Source organism: Equus przewalskii, chromosome 16 (genome assembly GCF_037783145.1).
Source record: "Equus przewalskii isolate Varuska chromosome 16, EquPr2, whole genome shotgun sequence".
Classification (NCBI taxonomy): Eukaryota; Metazoa; Chordata; class Mammalia; order Perissodactyla; family Equidae; genus Equus; species Equus przewalskii.
The window spans coordinates 49,664,007-49,681,598 of record NC_091846.1 but is presented as its reverse complement, the minus strand read 5'-3'; the positions used below and the strand labels follow the sequence as shown (position 1 = coordinate 49,681,598).

The 17,592-nt window shown below is 42.4% G+C and overlaps 2 long non-coding RNA genes across 2 annotated transcripts in view; both read left to right on the top strand.

The window, feature by feature from the left end:
* The window catches only part of LOC139076484 (uncharacterized), a 312,829-nt gene that overhangs the window by 164,989 nt on the left and 130,248 nt on the right, over positions 1 to 17,592 (top strand). The gene's annotated exons all lie outside the window — the stretch shown is intronic.
* Positions 14,320 to 17,592, top strand: part of LOC103554774 (uncharacterized) — a 45,559-nt gene continuing 42,286 nt past the window's right edge. The window contains exons 1-2 of the long non-coding RNA XR_011528135.1: positions 14,320 to 14,524; positions 15,042 to 15,257. This is a non-coding gene — a long non-coding RNA (uncharacterized lncRNA). The remainder of the gene's footprint in view (positions 14,525 to 15,041; positions 15,258 to 17,592) is intronic.

The window sequence follows — 17,592 nt, the reverse complement described above, 5'->3', positions numbered from 1 at the left end:
TATGAAAAGGGTAGCATACTGTAAACAGTGTTTTGGAACTTACTTTTTAAATTTAGTATTACCTTCCTAAGATTCTTCCACATTGTTGGGTGTTGCTGTAGTTCATGTGATCAAGCTTGTGGAGTAACTGCGGGAATGGGGCACTGGGACCTGGGCTGAACTCACCAAGCCCCCAACAAGCAGTTAAGAAGCAACTGACTGGCTCTGGCAACCTCCCCTTCTCAGGGCAGGAGGTGGGAAGCCACGCCGTGGTGTGTCTTTTCCAGAAAAGTGGAGGTTGAGCCAATGGATTTCCTGTTCCTCAACCAGAGTAGCTCAGAGGGGCAATAGCTTCTTCCTTTGCATACCTGTAATCAACTGTAATCTATGCCTGCCATAACATTAAGGAGAACAGCCAGGGAAGTGGGTGTTAATTATGGTTAATGTGCAAATTGCTGAATTCACCCTGATGCCAAGAACCAACTGTACGTTCTGACTATTTTTCTCATATTATTTATAATACACATTTATGATATCTTACCTTCATGTAATATACAATTTTATATACTATATTATTATATGATGTATTGTTATGGGCTAAATTGTGTCCTTTCCCAAATTTATGTGTTGAAATCCTAACCCCTAGTACCTCAGCATGAGACTGTATTTGGAGATAGGGTCTTAAAGAGGTAATTAAGTAAAAATGAGGTTCTTGGTGTGGTCCCTAATCCAATATGACTAGCTTTATAAAAAGAGAAAATTTGGACACAGACACACACAGAGGGAATGTCATGTGAAGAGGCAATGAGAAGGCAGCCATCTCCAAGCCAAGAAGAGAGGCCTCAGAAGAAACCGAACCTGCTGACACCTTGATCCTGGACTTCCAGGCTCCAGAATCATGAGCAAATGAATTTGCTAGATAAGCCATACAGTCTATGGTATTTTGTTATGGCAGACCTAGCAAACTAACAGACATATAATTTTTATTATGACTAGGGCTAGCATGACAATTAAAATAATGGCTTCTATGACTAGACTTCCTGGGTTCAAATAATAAGTTTATAACACCTTGGGTACTTTGGCTCCACCAAGATGGAGTAGCCCCATTCCTCCCAGGTCCCCCACTTTACAACTAAGCATCTCCGGACATTATACAACAAACAAGAATACAAAGTCTCTGGAGGTGAAAGAAGAATGGGCTGCCTGGAACCAGGGGACTTGAGGAAAGAGATGGTGGTGAGTTCCTGGGTTAACTATTGCCATCTATGTATTTTGTACAGGTACTGCAGACCCCTCAAACCAGAGCCACAGACACAAAAAGCTCCAAGAAAAGCCTGTTCCCATTAGGCAGATGACCAGGAAGCATTTTGAAAACACCTACCCTACTCTAGCTAAATGCCAAACATCAATGGAAAAATGCCCCTCCATCTGCTACTTGCTCACTGGGTGGAAGCAGGCAGCATAGTCCTGTCACCCCACGGGGTGGAATCAGCAGGGCTGATGGGGAAGCTAACTTCTATCCTGCACATGGCAGAAGCAGGCGGTGCTTCAGTTCCCTTGCCAGGCAGTGTTGGCAGGACCAAGTGGGCAGCTGATCTTCCGTGCCCCGCCCAGTGGAACCAGGCAGTGCAAATCTGCCAGGGTAGTGTCAGTAGGGCCCAGTGGTCACCTGAGTCTCCGTCTTCACCCAGAAGCAATGAGACTTCAGGAGTTGGTGCATGCTGGGGCTGGTCAGTGCTTCTCTTTCCCCTGGGGTGGGGAGCTGAGCCTCCACCCCATCCAGGAGCAACAAGACAGAATAAGGTGGTGGAACATAGGGCTTGTTGGCACTCTGCCTCCCACTTCCCTTCCCCTGGTGGCAGCAGAGCCCAGCAGGGTGGGAGTTGGTGCCTCCTTTTCACCATGAAGGTGTCAATAGGGCAGAAGGGGGACTGACTATGACCCTCCTCTCTGTAGTGAGCCAGCATGAGTCAGTGCCCTGCTCTTGCCAAGATGGTGTTGGCAGGGCCCAGAGGAACCTGGACATACACCCATCCCACCCTCGCACTGTACCTCATCAGGGGACCACCTGCTGAAAACAGAAGATAAAATAGGATTCAAAGTCTCATAGTACAATATCCAAAATGCCCAGCATACAATAGAAAGTCACCTGTCGTACCAAGAACAGAAAATCAAGACATGATGGAGTAAAGATAATTAACAGATGCCAACGCCAAGATGAATCAGATTTTGAAATGGTCTGACAATTTTAAAGTAGCCTCATAAAAGTGCTTCACAATGATTATAAATTCTCTTGAAACAATTGAAAAATCAGGAAATCTCAGCAAAAAAACCCAGAAGTTATTATAATAAGAACCAAATGGGAGCCTGCTGATGGCATAGTGGTTAAGTTTGAAAGCTCTGCTTTGGCGATCCTGGGTTCCCAGGTTCGGATCCAGGCCACAGATCTACACACTGCTGATCAATCCATGCTGTGGCAGCATCCCACATATAAAGTAGAGGGAGACTGGCAGGAATGTTAGCTCAGGGACCATCTTCCTCAAGCAAAAAGAGGAGGATTGGCAACAGATGTTAGCTCAGGGCTAATCTTTCTCACACACACACAAAAGAACCAAATGGAAATTACAGGACTTAAAAATACAATAACCAAAGAAAAAACTCATTGGATGGGCTAAATAGCAGAACAGTAGAGTGAAGAAGACAGGATAAAAATCAGTGAATTTGAGGACAGATCAATAGAATTTACTCAATAGGAACAACAGAGAACATAGGAAAAAAAAGACTTTGGCTAAGTTAATTAGACTGTCTGGATTTCAGTTTCCTCGCCTTTAAAATGAAGGTCTTGATTGTAGCTATGTCAAAGGAATGTTGTGAAAATTAATTGAGATGTATATAAAAGGCTTATTTGGCAGAGAGCCAGGCACACAGTAAGTTCTCAATAAAAGTTAACTGTTACAATTATTATGATCACCCTGTGTAGACAGCCATGTGATTTCATGTCTTTGTACACTTAATTCAATTCAATATGTAATTCAAAATGACAAATGCTATTTTTAAGAGCTGAGGGAGAGATCGGCGTGGGGGAGGCTGGGCAGGAAAGGTTTCTTGAATGAAAGTGTTTTTAATCTGGGCTTGGAAGAAGTCGTGGGCCTGGATGAGCAGGTGGAGGTGGCACCTTCTATACAGAGGTAGCAGAGTGCCTAGAAATGAGAACGGCCTGGTCAGGAGCTAATTAGGAATATGACTGGAGTTCTTTTTGCCTTCTTGGTCTAATTAGGATAAAAAGAGCAGCAAATGGATGGACAGGAAGGCAGGCCTTAGCTCTAGGGGACCATTTAGGAAATGACTTTAGTGCTGAATGTGGTTCTGGTCTCAGTGATCTCACAGGAAGCAGGTTGCTATGCTAATTATCCCTTCGATATCTCTACTCTTTTTCTTTCCTTCCAGGCCATGGCAATGTCTTACCCCTTTGGTTTATTAGAATGTTCTTCTGTTAGCAACACCTCCTACATGTGTTTACATCTGCACAAATACGCTCACACCCACATCCACACTCACATATATATTCATGCACAGTTACATACTCGCACATATACTCATGAACATTTGCCCCCACATATACCTGCACATATTCACAATCACATACCCCACAGACACTCATGCATGCAATTACATACATTCAAACACACTCACACATTCATACACACACGGCACACGTGTACATATACGCTCATATGCACGACCACACACATTATGCACACCACATATATACACACACTCAAGTCATACAGACATACATAAACATACCATATGTATGCAACCAGTCACAAATGTGTACTCACACCTCCCACCATTCATACATACGTAAACACACATACACAAGCACCCTTTGAAACATCCCAACGTGTTTATTTTATATGACATAATACTAATATGTAGACAATTTTCACAAAATAAGCTAAAAATAGATAATCTACTATTTAGTTAAGATTGAATCTCTACCAATAGTAATAAAAATGTCATATAGTGAAATACTCGTCTTTGTATGATTTCTCAAGATTTATTTTTGTAGGAAAGCTCTTAGGATTCTATAACTTTTCTTATGAGACAAGAGAAATGTAGTGTTTCTCTTTTTTTCTTTTTTAATTTGCTTTGGGTCACCGTAGTACCTTTTAATAATGACATACCTTCTGGCTATAAACCCTCTTAAAATAAATAAGTGCAGTTTTGTTTACCATCTCCTTTCTATCTTCTCAGCATTTTCAGTTTTATTCTATTTTCTGGAACAACCATTTATTTTTCACTTGGTCTTCAATGTTGTTTTCCTTAATCATCCTTTTGTAGCGGTTAAGTTAATCTCCCAAATCTTTGAATTTTTTATCTTCCATCTTTGAAATCTCTGAGACGTTTTTTCTTACAATCAATTACTTGCATTTCATTTTCTTTCACCTCTACTTGTTTTTATAGAAACATCCTTTTTCTTATTTTGGTATTGCCTTTAGTATTATTGCATGCGGCTTCTTGGCCTTGGCTGTGAGTAGCCTGCACAGGCAGGTAGAGAACTAAAACCTACGATAAAGAGCCTGACATCATTTGCACAAGGTTCCAAATATGCATTTGTCATGCTGTGCACCTAATGTTTGTATCTATCACCAAAGCAATAAAGGGAGCACATTAAGCAGATATATTAGTGCTGGGGATGCTTGCTTAAGAGAGAATAAATAAATAAAATACTTCTCAAATAGATAAACACCATCTGAGTTTCCATCTTACCAAAGACAATTGGGAGTCATAATGATAACCAGGAATTGCTTCTTTATGGGTTTCTTGGTTTTCAGTTACGTAAAGAAGGGTCTGTACTTAGATCAGGGCCATTGGCTCCATAATGGTCAAACAGGGACTAATAATGCCAGTTAAACCAGTAATATATCTTATCTCTGAGGATATAGGATAGGATAATATTCAGAATGAGAAAGTGCTTAGGTAACTAGGTATATTTAGCCTTTTTAAAAATTAGAAACCTGGTCTATTAACTAATTAGACAATTTTAGACTAGCCCAGTAGGAAAATTAGGTAATTGTGCAGTGACCCAGAAGTCAAGTTATGCTTTCCAGGTTAGGGGAGGGCCAGGGTCTTTATGGTTTGCTTCAATGCTGTTTCCAGGCACCCTACTCTGCCCCTGAGTGACATGGTGCATGATGATGCCAAATCTTAGGTGTCCAGCCAGACTGGCGTCTATTTCATTGACAGAAACTAGTCCAAGCCTGTCATGCTTCAACTCAATGTTTATTCTTCCCCTTGGTGTTGATGTCATTGGTGATTGTGGTAGAAATAGCAGTAATAGCCTTTTCAGTGGCTCCTTGCTGAGTATAAGGTCTTCACATTAATTCTCTTAACCTTATGAGAAAGCTTGAATTACTCCTTTGACTCGATCAATGAAAAAATTGTCTTAGAAGAGTTAGATGACTTGTTGAAGAACTGTGCTTTTCCCACTCATGGAAGAAGTATTTACTGAATATCCATGTTCTCCCCGCATCTGGTAGCGCCCTCCCGGTACGGTAGAGCATTTAAGAGCCAGTGCACGGCATTGTGATCCCTTGCTCAGTGGATCTGTGTTGCCACAGTGATCCACATCTTGAGATGTTGGAGTCCCAAGATGCAAGTGGACTGGATTCCTGATTTACTGCTTGAAGGGAGTTGCCCTGGATTGCTGCCAGCCTTGCTGGTAATTTTCCCCTAGTGAGAAATAAACCTTTGATGTATTTATTTACTGAGATTTTATTTGTTACTTATTCTGCAACATAACTTAGCCTATCCACTATAGTAAAATGATCCCTATTTTTATCTAAGTATGTGGAGTTTAAAAATACGTTTTTGTGTATATCTCCACAAGAATTTTGAAAGTTAAATATATTTATTTCATCTTGATCAGTATAGTAACAATACTGACATTCAGATTATTTTCTGCTCTTTGAGGGCTATGTGTCTTTCATTCAAAGCGTTTGTCACAACTGGGATTTTATACTATTTATATAATTCTTTGATCAATGTCTGTCTAGAATTCCAGCTCCAGGACAATACTACATTTCTAAGTCTGAATCAGGCAGTTAATGCCTATTTGTTGAATTGAGTTAAAAAAATGAGTGCTGGTATCAGCAGATAAGTGCATCTTATCTCTATAGACGAGCCGCAAAGATTCTTAGAACCAGGACAGTTAGTTGCATGATTTGAGTAATCCATGGTATTTGGCAAAGGAAGCTTGATTAATTCATCCTCATGATAGGGATATATCCACCCCTGGGACAGGATGGGCCATGTCTTTGGGCCAGGACATCCACCTTCTGGCTGTTTTGATGTTGGAAATATCGACTTAAGCGCTTTATGTTTTCATGTTAAATATGATCTGTATTGGTGAACAGCCTTAATGCCCAGTTTATTAATATAGTAAATTCTGATGGCATGCTAAACCTTGTCACAGTTACTCTGGGGGCAGAGCCAATTTCATTGGATTTTATGCTTCAAGATCATAGAGAAAATCCATGAAAGCTTCAGTTATGGTGATGCCATTACTTGTGTGAATATTAGAGTCTGAACTTTTGACTCTGTAGATATTAATTACAGACATTAGGTGTTAGTACAGGTGCTGGTTTGGAGTTGTTTACATACAAAAACACTGAGTGAATGGCACTCTTCTATATTCAAGGCAACTGTTTACACAGGAAAAATGACCCATGTTTTTGCAGGATGGGTGCCTTTGAATTGTTTTATCGCTTAGAGTGGTTGATTTACTGCTGATGAAGCCACTTTTTCTTGAGTTTGTCTTCTTGGTAGCCTGTAGACATTTCTGAGACAATTGGCTAGGACTAGTACAGTCTGTGACACGGAACTGAGCGACGTTAACTGACAAATGAATAGATTAATGGGTGGTCTTATTAAAGTGGTGTGCTAATCACCTAAACCAAAGATCACTGACTTCAGAGAGAACTCTTGGAACCAAAGAGAGCTACAGGGATAAAATGCAAAACTCATAATTCATGTTTGTTTTCTCTGGATTCAACCAGCAACACAAATCCTGCTCAACTGTATAAATCTAGCCACCATGGACTTAGGGACACCCATAATTAGGTAACTTTAATCACTCAATCTAGTGAAGAAAATGCAACAGCACTTTGCTTATTTGGGCACAGCTCTTCTTATCTGTACCTGTGAACAGGATGTGTGATAACAAGATGTCAAAGCAATTGCTGCACTGTTTGCTGACGGAGGGCAGTCTACTCAAAGCAGACGGTAGGAACAATCAAGGGCATGTGTGAGAGCCATGGACAGGGAGGTGGCTGTGGCTGCAGGCAGAGCCCACTGACTTGTTGTTTGAGATGGGGCTGTCGCCTGAGCATGTCTTACTTGTGGGCAGACTCACAGGGCCCCCAGTAGTAAGTAGCCCAATGCCTCTTATGTCAAATACAGGCCAGATCTCTGAAAAGAAAAGGCGTGTAGGTACAAAGCTGATCTTTTAATAAAACCAACGAGTTGAGGAGTCACTGTTGGCCAGATGTAGATCCCTTGGCTCAGAGGATGGAGCCGTTGTCCTCAAGCTCGCAGGAAGCAGAGTGTCTTATGATATCCTGTTTAGGAAAACGCCTCCATGTCTGACCATGCAGCTGTTTTACCATTTATCTGGTTTCTTTCAAAATTTCCTGAGCAAATCCTTTCATTTGAAGTTGTAACATGTGGGTCAGGGTTGCGAGTTATTGCAGTGAATTACTGTGGAAACATGGATTCAGGTATTTCTGAAGCTGTAGAAAGCAGAAGGCGTTTCCTGCTTTTAAGTTTCAGAACTCTTCTCAGTGCACAAAGTGAGGCAAGAGTTAAATGTGAATAATTTAAAATTCATGGCTTGGGGAATAGATTCTGAATGAGGAAGATGAACAGTCCCCTGAAAAAGTAGGAGGAAACAGAGAAGTTTCCATCAGGTGGTGTGAAAATTGTCAGTGGATTGTGCAATGAGATGGGATAACTTTGCTTAGCAGTTTATTTCCACTAAATCTCCATAGTGGGAGTTATATAAGCAAAGGATGCCTCTTTTTTTTTTATTGTACTGTTCTCTTTTCTTTTCCTTCTTGTAAATTTCTTTCAAAAGAAGCCTAAGCAGCAGCATGCAAACCACTGAGAAAAATGAAAATTTACTCTCACATGCTGATAAATGTAAAATAGCTTTTTTCTTTTTTTGCATTTGAACAAGTACGTTTTCTTATTCTGTGGAAGTTTTTGTTTTGTGGAAGTTTGTGTCACATTTCTCACAGTGGCAGACTTTAACCAGCTTGGCTATTCCTGAAAATGAGGCCCACAACATTTCTTTCAAAAATTTCCGTTTAAAGAATCTTTCTTTGTTTAATCTCATGGAAAGAAATGTTGGTTGCACAGAGGTCTTTTAAGAAAGAAAAACACTATAGAAAAAGCAAGTATTATTAAATCAACCGAATTCTGCACTCCATGAGGCAGAAAACAAGCTTTCTTGAAAACCAGGGGCAGAAAGTGTTTCTAGATTGAGAAGAGTTTGGGAACCGAGGAGGAGGAAGGCACATGTCCTCGGTCCATGCCAGGGCAGTGACCAGGGGACTGAATAATCTTGATAATAATTGCAAACATTTACACAGCACTTACCTGGTGTCAAGAACTTTTCTAAACACCGCTTTCTGTATATAGATCAACGAATCTTCTCACACCCTACAAAGTAGATCTATTTTTATCCCCTTTTGCAAATGGAAAACTGAGGTAGAGAGAGATGAGATGATTTGTCAGAGATCACACAGGCAGTATGTGGCCTACTGTGGTTTTAGCCAGCTTTGCTTATGGACAAAGACAACCACTCAGGAGGTGCGATTTGTGGTCTGTCAGAAAGAGACCCCCTCAGTCCATAACGCTCTCTGAGATTTTTACCTTAGCGTCTGAAGCCTGAGCCATAAAAACTTCATTAGAGTTGAAGTATTAGACTATTAAAAGGAAAGCCTCAGTAATAGATTAACCCCTTTCCTTTCCTACACAACTGAGGGAAAGGGGTTTTGAAGGAAGGAGGAAAGAGAGGATAATGCGTCTGTGTGGAGCCTTGCAGGCTGGGGAGAGGGTGGTGAGGGTGGGCATCTGATGGACAGCCACCTACCCTCCCACCAGAGGAATGGTTTAGAAAAAGCTAGAAGAGGCTAGAAGAAGATGGGCTTGAAGAGTCAGACTGACCTGAGTTTGAAACCCTCTCTACCAATTCCCACGCTGCTGACTTCACCTCTCTAAGCTTCAGTTTCCTTTTCTGTTATCTCTTGGGGTGGTTTTAAACATTTAATGAGATATCAGGGTTAACATATTTTATCACAGATGTTAGCACAAAGTGGAGAGGCAAAATGAAGAGCAAACTCCAGGGCCAGGCTGCAGGGGTTCAAGTCCAGGGGGCCTCACTCATTGGCTGTGTGTCTTTGGACACATTGCTAAAACTCTCTGTAATCTGGGGCCCATTAGAGTGTCTACCTCCTAGTGTTGTCTGGGAGTATTGGTTGGGTTAGTATGTGTAAACTGTTTAGACTAGTCCTTGGTACATAATATGTGCTATTTAACTGCTGCTATTTTCATGGCAAGCACTAAAAGAAATAGCAACTGATATCAGTAAGTATAAGTTAGCCAACTTAGAATTTTTTTCTAGCGTATCCATGCCTTGCATTGGTACTTGTTAGCCTGTAAATAAGCTCTCTTCATTGACTTTGAGCTTTCCTATACCCACTGTGAACTCTGACCCTTGGTTTTGGTTAAATTCTATCTTTTACCAAGCACAGGGTTGGTTCAAAAGTGAAATGCAGGGGGTAAGGAGGTGGGATTTTGTTCTTCCAGGCTTTGAGAAACAGTCATGGTAGGAGCGAAGGATTTGTCTTTGCATTTGGACTGACAACCAAAGGGTGGATGTAAATGGTCGGTGACCTTGTTCTCCAGGTTATGAGGGATTGGGCTTGTGACTTCCTGTTTAGCTTCCTGAGCTGTGTATTCCGATGTGACGCTTCAGAACTGGAGTTTCCACAGTCTTGTTCTAGTGACGCAGAAATGCGAGAACTCTAGCCAGGTGGCTCAGTGCACTGTTGACGTGCCCATTTACAAATATATATTTGTTGCTATTTTCTAGGAACAATTTTGTTTTTTTTAAGAATTTTTTTTAAAGATTTTATTGTTTTCCTTTTTCTCCCCAAAGCCCCCCAGTACACAGTTGTATATTCTTAGTTGTGGGTCCTTCTAGTTGTGGCATGTGGGATGCTGCCTCAGCATGGCCTGGCGAGCAGTGCCACGTCCGCACCCAGGATTTGAACGGGCGAAACCCTGGGCCACCGCAGTGGAGTGCGCAAACTTAACCACTCAGCCACAGGGCTGGCCCCTCTAGGAACAATTTTAAATGCTCTTGGTGCTTTGTTCTGGCCTCCATTTTAATGTGTCCTGAATGGCGTTCTACACAGGAACATTGTGAACAAATGCTGGCAATCATATTTTCTAGTTAGTGATTGTTTACTCATCTATCCATCCATTCACTTAAAACATATTTGTTGAGCATCTATTATGCACCAGGAGTTGTTCCAGACACTGGGAATTCAGCAAGGAACAAAACAGACACAAGTCCCTGCCTTCCAGGTCCTTGCATTTTGGTGAAGATAAGGGCAGTCAAGTATGTGGCGAGTTAGGTGGTGATAATGTACTAAGGGGAAAAAGAAAGCAGGGAAGGTTGGTAAGGAGGTAGGGGGGCTAGGAAAGCCTCACCGAGAGAGATGTTTGAATAAAGACTTGAAAGAGTTTGGGAATGAGCTTTGTGGGAAGAGCATTCCAGTCAGAGGGAACAGCAAATGTGAAGTTGACAAGAGAGTGCCTGGCACATGTGGGGCAGAGCAAGGAGGCCATTATCATAGTTGGAGAGGAGTAAATGATGGGACGAATAATTGGAAATAGCGCCAGAGAACAAGGAAGAGCCAGATTATACAGGTCAGGGGAGGAATTTGGCTTTACTCAGGGTGACATGGGAAAGTCCCAGGTAGAGGAGAAACCCAGCCTGATTTTCATTTTACCAGGATCACTCTGGCTGCTGGACAGAGAATAGACTGAAGGGGTAGGGAGAGAACATGGATCAAAGTGGAGACAGCAGTTAAGATGCTATTACTGTGATCCTGGGGAGGGATGACAGTGACTCGGATCAGGGTGCTGGCCTGGTGGGAGGAAGTGGTCGGACTCTGGAAACATTCTGGAGTGTAAAACGACATTGTCACTCTGGAAAGCAGTTCAACAGTTTCTTAAACAAAATGAAAACAATAAATAAACAAACACAAAACCCTAAACCTACACTTACGATACACAACCCAGCCATTGCACTCCTGGGCAGTTATCTCAGAGAAATGAATGCTTATGTTCACACAAAAACCTACACAGGAGTATTCATAGCAGCTTTATAGGTACCGGTAAAAAACTGGAAACAACTGAGATGTCCTTCAATAAGTGAACAGTTAAACAACTGTGGAACATCCACACTATAGAATACTACTCAGCAATAAAAAGGGAACAAATTCGTGATACATGTAATAACTTCTAAGGACCTCGAGGGTATTATGCCAAATGAAAAAAGCCAATCTCAAAGGGTCTCATACTATTTGGCTCCATTTATATGACATTATCAAAATGACAAAATTAAAGAGATGGAAAACAGACTAGTGATTTGCAGGGGTTAGGGCTGAGAGGAGGTAGATACCATTATAAAGGGGTGGCACAAGGAAGTTCTTTGTGGTGATGGACTAGTTCTGTATCTTGATTGCAGTGGTGCTTACAGGAATCTATATATATGATTAAATGACATGGAACTATGTGCATGAACCAATGTCAATTTCCTGCTTTGACATGCTGTAGTTATGTAAGATGTTAACATCAATGGAAACTGGGTGAAGGATACATGCAATCTCTGTGCTATCTTTGCAACTTCCTGTATATCTGTGATTCCTTCAAAACAAAAAATTAAACAATATTATTAGCTGATGGGAGGGTGGGGCAGAACCCTCAGAGAAGCAGAGAATGAGGAAGACTGAGGGTCAGGCAGAGTTGTGGCTCTCTCTTGGGGTCTTCTGCATTCTTTGGCATTTTTGATAGCATTTGTGCTTCCTTTTAAATTTCTGTAGTTGTGTGAAGCTTTGAGCCCTTTAATAATAATAGAAGATGCTGACGAAAGCAAAAAATAAGTGGAGTCAATAGAATTTGCTGACAGAGTTGATGTAGGGTAAAGAGAAAAAGGAGCTAAAGATGACTCCAAGCGTTTTGGCCTGAGCGACTGAAAGAATTGAGTTGCAATTAACTGTCAAAGGAGCTAATTTGGGGGTCTATATTGAGAGTTCAGTTTTGGACGTGATAAGTTTAAGATGCCTATTTGACATCTTTGGAAATCATCAGCACGAAAATGGTATTTCAAACTATAAATCTAGATGAGATTGCCAAGGGAGTGAGTATAGATAGAGAAGAGACTTCAGGGCTGAGCTTGGGCTATTCTGACATTTAGATCTTAGGGAGATGAGGAGGAGTCAGAGAAGAAGACCAGGATGGCATGTCCAGAGGGGTAGGATAAAAAGCAGGAGAGTGAAATATGCTCAAAGCCAGTGACGGAGGTATTAGAAAAAGGTAGCAATCACCTGTCTCAAATGCTGACGAAATGTCAATAAGACGAAGACAGATTTGACCACAGCTTTAGCTACGTGGAGGGCATTGGGGACCTCAGTGAAGTTTTGAGGGTGAGGGTACGACTAGAGTGGACTCAAGTCACCACAGGAAGAGTTAAGTTGAAAACCCTACTCTCAGCAGCTCCTGGGGAGCCTTGCTGTGAAGGGAAGGAGAAAAAGTGGAAGTAACTTGGAAGAAGGTTTTTTTTTCTTTTTTCTTTTTTAAAACGTGAGGCGAAGAGCATGTTGTGATGGAAATATCCAGTATAAGAAGGGAAAATTGATGCTTCATGAGAAAGGAGGGACCAGCTGAAGAAATGTCCTAGAAGAGGCAAGAAGGGCTAGGATCTAGTATCTGAGTGGAAGCATTAACCTTTTTCAGGAGAGAACGAGAGTCTGAGAGTGCGGATGTAGATGGATGGGACAGGCGAGTGGAGGTGCGAGCTCATGGGAGTTCTCTCGGGTGGAGTCCGTCCTTCCAGTGAAAGGGTAAGCAAGGTCACAGCAGTAAAGGGTGAGAATAAGTAGGCGGGGCTGGAGGTTTGAGGAGGGGAGAAAGTGTGAAAGCTAGAAGGAATGCACCCTGGGAACATATGTACACAGTGTGCTTCTAGGGCAGCACGATGTGCCTTGCCGAGGGTGGCGGCGTGGTGTTCAAGTGCACCTTCGTTCCGCTGCAGTACGGGTGTGGAACGCAATGAGACCTCTCTACCATTGGTTTGGTGTCTCTTTCATTACAAGAAGTGTACTTCCTATTTAGTCAATTATTTCGCAATTCGTGCAACCCCTGTGACCTCGTCTCTCTTAACCTTTTGAGTTGAGAGGTTAATTTTGAAATCATAGATTTTAGAAGAAAGCAAAAGAAGAGAGAAGAAGCCTCCTGAGAGGAGGTATGGAAATCAGAGTCAAGAGAACAGAAAATAGAACAGTTTCTTATTTGATCACTTAAGGAACTTGTGAAAGCGTTTTAAGCCATCGACATGCAAACAGTGACAGTTTTACCTAAATGGAATAGTTGGGATATTTTTACTTGTGTTGCTTTCATTCAAACAAATATTTATTGAGAATCCAGGCACTGTGTGTGTTCCAGGGATGTGAAAGCAGATGAGCTCTAGGTGCTATAGAAGCAGAAATGCAAAAAGTGTGGTAAGTGCGAGGATGCAAGGATAGAAATATACACTTGGGCACCAGTAAGGGAGGCATTTGAATCCCATCTGGGCAGTGGGTGGGAGTGATTCAGAAAGATGCTGAGCTAGGGATGCTGGAGTGGAGATTTACAGGAGGGAGGGAAGGATAGCCAGGTGACCTGGATGGGAGCCGGGGGTGGGGGTTGGGGCAGGGAGAGAGGCATTTCGTGCAGAAAGTGAGAGCAAAGGTGAAAGGGTAGAAGGGAAGAGAAGCAGGGAGATAAGGGCTCCAAGGGAGAGTCTATAGGGCGAGTGGTCAAAGTGCCTAGATGGAAAGGGCCAGAGCAGAGAGGAACCATGCTGAGTAAGGAGGAGAAGACACGGGTAGAAGGGTTTTGACCCTGGGAACCTGAATTTTATTGTGAAAGCCACGTTAGTGCTGCATCTTCTTGGAAGGCTGGCTCGGGCGTAGGAGGGGAAGAGGAACTGACCAAGAAGGAAATAAGGCAGGGGAGGGAAGAATGTCAACTTACTGGTAGATGCTGCTGAGATAGAGCCAGTGAATGAGGCCCAGCACTGAGTCTGCCTTTCCCTCCCCAAACCTGGATCAGAGTTTGTACAACTTGTCAGGAAGCTAGGGAGCTGTGGAAGAGCACTGGTCTAGGCATCAGGCGACCTGGACTCTGGTCCATGATGCGAACTCTTTGGGTGAGTCCTTTTCCTCTGGGCCCTGCTTCTCTCCTCTGTGAAACCAGGTGGTGGGGCCTGAAGCTCAGATGAGTCATTCCTAAAGAATGTTCTCTTGTGCTGTATGTTAAACCTTAGTGACTTCAAGGATATCATATTTCACTATTCAGCACCATGTGCTAGGCCTCTTTCATGGTTGTGATCTATTCTAATTCAGGTCTCTGGTGTAGCGCATTTGTGACCTGTCTGCATTTGTCTTCTTATTCTTCTGTCACTTAGTGATGCTGGTTGCCATAGAAGAAGATTTGGCAGTTTCACAGAGAGGATGATGGATTGTCACACTTGTGGGTGGATGCTTTTAGAGGAGTGAGGAATGTGTGTAGTAATGATGGAGATGATGAAGAAGAAGATAATGATGACAATGATGATGAAGAAGATAGTGACGACGATACTGATGAAGATAGAGATGAGGATGGTGATTCTAATAGCTAATGTTTATTGATCATCTATATATTTTTTTTCCTTTTTCTCCCCAAAGCCCCCCAGTACATAGTTGTATATTCTTCGTTGTGGGTCCCTCCAGTTGTGGCATGTGGGACGCTGCCCCAGCATGGCTCGATGAGCAGTGCCATGTCCGCCCCCAGGATTCGAACCGGGGAAACACTGGGCCGCCTGCAGCGGAGTGCGCAAACTCAACCACTCGGCCATGGGGCCAGCCCCGATCATCTATATTTTTTAGTATATATTATCACAGGTAATCCTCACAACAAACCTTTGATGTAAGTATTTCCATTATCTGCATTTAGCAGATGAGGAAATTGAGGCACAGAGAGGTAAAGTAACTTTCTCAAAGTCACGTGGCATTTGAATCCATGTAGCCTGACCATGGGCCTATAATTCAGCATGACAGAGGGCTTCATATAGGAATGGCAGCTCTGTGCAGAGACACAGAACACCATTTGAGGGTGTGAGTAGAGGAGGGCAAGGGGAAAGCAGGGCGAACGTTGAGGAGTACATTGTTGTTGCAGTTCTGTGGTAGGCTCCCAAACATCTCAAGCTGCTAGGAGTTATCCTTTCTGTAGGTGGACTCTCAAAAATCTTTTCAAGGTGTATATATGCTGCAAGATGAAAATTGTTGCTGTACCAGCAACAGAATGACTTTCTGGGGAGATAAATCTCTTCAGCTCTGTTAAAATGGCGGAGGGAGGTTGGAACCCGAGCCTCTTCCCTCACCTTCCTCCTCAGTTCTGAGGGCACCTCCGGGATACTTCAGCCTTCTCCAGCCAGACAGGAAACTCACCAGGACATGCCACGTGGCTCTGTTTACCGAAAGGAAGCACGTTACCTAGAAGCAATAATGAGCTGACTCTATGACCATTCCTGTCATGTAAGAGCGACGTAATAACCTGCCTTTGTGCTGTACTTGACAGTTTGCAAAGCGCTCTCACATTATCATTATAGTTAACAGTTACTGAGACGACTATGTGCCAGCTCCCATGCTAGGTGGTTTTACATGTGTCATTTCACTCAATCCTCACAATAACCCTTTGAGATTGGTTTCATTCTTATCTCCGTTTTACAAATGAGGAGACTGAGACACAAGTGTTAAGTGAGTTGTTTAGAGTCACATGGCTGGCTAGTGTATCAGGAATTTGACTCAGGCCAAAATGACCCACTATAAAGCAGGAATCAGATTTCTTGTTTGTTATAAGGAAATTTCCTTTGTATGTCAAATTCAAGATGTGGCAACAAGGGCTGTTTTAAGTTTTCTGTTTTCTGAGTGACTCTGACTACAACTTGAACGATGAAGAACTTTTTCATTCATCAGAAATCAGAACCTCTTCAATTCAGTAATAAATGTTTAATAATTTTCAGGTCTTTTCTCTACCGTACTGTGAACCATTTCTGTAAATAATGTTCCCTTTGTCACAAAAGTCCTACAAAACAGGTCAATGGGTGAAGGAAAGAAATGACACATTTCCAAAAATCCTCTTTCTTTTCTGGCCACTTCTTTTTCCTGTTGTGCAATCAGGTAATTCTCGGTCTGATGAGGTAAGTCTGCGTCCTCTTGCTGTAGATTTTTGGTGGTTGGTCTTTGTTGGCGTTTGGGGCTGAAATTCGGCCAGGAACCCGCTGGGCAACTTTTGGCTTTGCTAGGCGTTTAGTACACCCTTGGTGCTAGGCAAATATTAATCGCCAGTGATGATATCGAGGCAGATAAAATCAGCCTTTCATGCTGTTCAGCTTCCCTCTTAGGGATGGGGACAGGCCAGCATGAAGCAGAAATGGTGGCCACTTCCCTGTTTATGGCACGGCTCCCCGGGCGCTGTCTGCAGTGTCCAGTACTACTGGAATAATCTATTGTACTAAGAATAGAGGAACTAATTTAATTTCTACAGGCTGCTAGGATCTACAGTAACTCATTTTATGAGGCTGCAGTTGCTTGCAATTGTCTTGCTAGAGAACAAATAAGTATTTGGAAAATTTCATGCCTGGGGGTGATGCTGTTGTTTGCATTTTGTTTTTCACTCTGCTGAACTACATTCCTCTCCCTTTGCCTCCAGAACTCTGTATGAAACCTCTGTGTATAAAAGTGATGCCAACTGGGGGGAAGTGAGTGTTCTACCCGTTTTTCCTCTGGTTTTGATTTCGGTGCTCTCTCCCTCCTGACTTGCCCTGTGGCTTCAGGGACCCATTTCACGTGGCTTCTGAGCGTGGGATGTATCTTCTTAGATCTGTGTTTTCTCAGTGCTGTAATTTCTGTTTCAGAAACAGCAGGGAAGGGCTTTATTCCTGAAACTAAGAGTAAGCTTAGAGATTAAATGAACACATTTCCTGCTGTGCATAAACGTTGATAGGCTATAAATGCCCAATTTTTAAGTAAAATGTTACCGATCTAGGGATCTCTGAATAATTTATAAATATTTAAGGAATATTGTTTGGATGGTCAAGAGATACAGCCTAAAAGTATGTGGCAGGTGGATTTTGTAACTGTATCAATCGTTTAACTCATTTGCTGAGGTAAAGGGGTTCTGTTACGATCTATACAAGGGGGTAGGGAGTGAGGACCCACTTTCTGTCTTCAGGCA